We start from the raw sequence: 294 nt of genomic DNA on the forward strand, positions 1-294 counted from the left end.
GTACACATGGTAACTTTACATGGGTTGATAATGCAGATGCTCACAAAAGGTGCGGCTGTACTTGCAATTCAGTATCTTAGCGCAAATTAATGTCCACTTTAATGTAGAGAATAACTGAGTTCAAGCTTCCCAATACCATGTCTCTGGAATTAGTTCTAGAGGGAAACAATTCATGTAAGAAGTGGGATTTGAACAATAAAAAAACATTACACAATAAAAAAAATCAACCTCTACACTGTCCACATCTAGGCTAACAGGTAAAACGGTTTCTTGGCTGTTTGACTGAAAACAGTA

The sequence above is a fragment of the Etheostoma cragini genome, unplaced genomic scaffold (genome assembly GCF_013103735.1).
Source record: "Etheostoma cragini isolate CJK2018 unplaced genomic scaffold, CSU_Ecrag_1.0 ScbMSFa_1200, whole genome shotgun sequence".
In the NCBI taxonomy this organism is placed as follows: Eukaryota; Metazoa; Chordata; class Actinopteri; order Perciformes; family Percidae; genus Etheostoma; species Etheostoma cragini.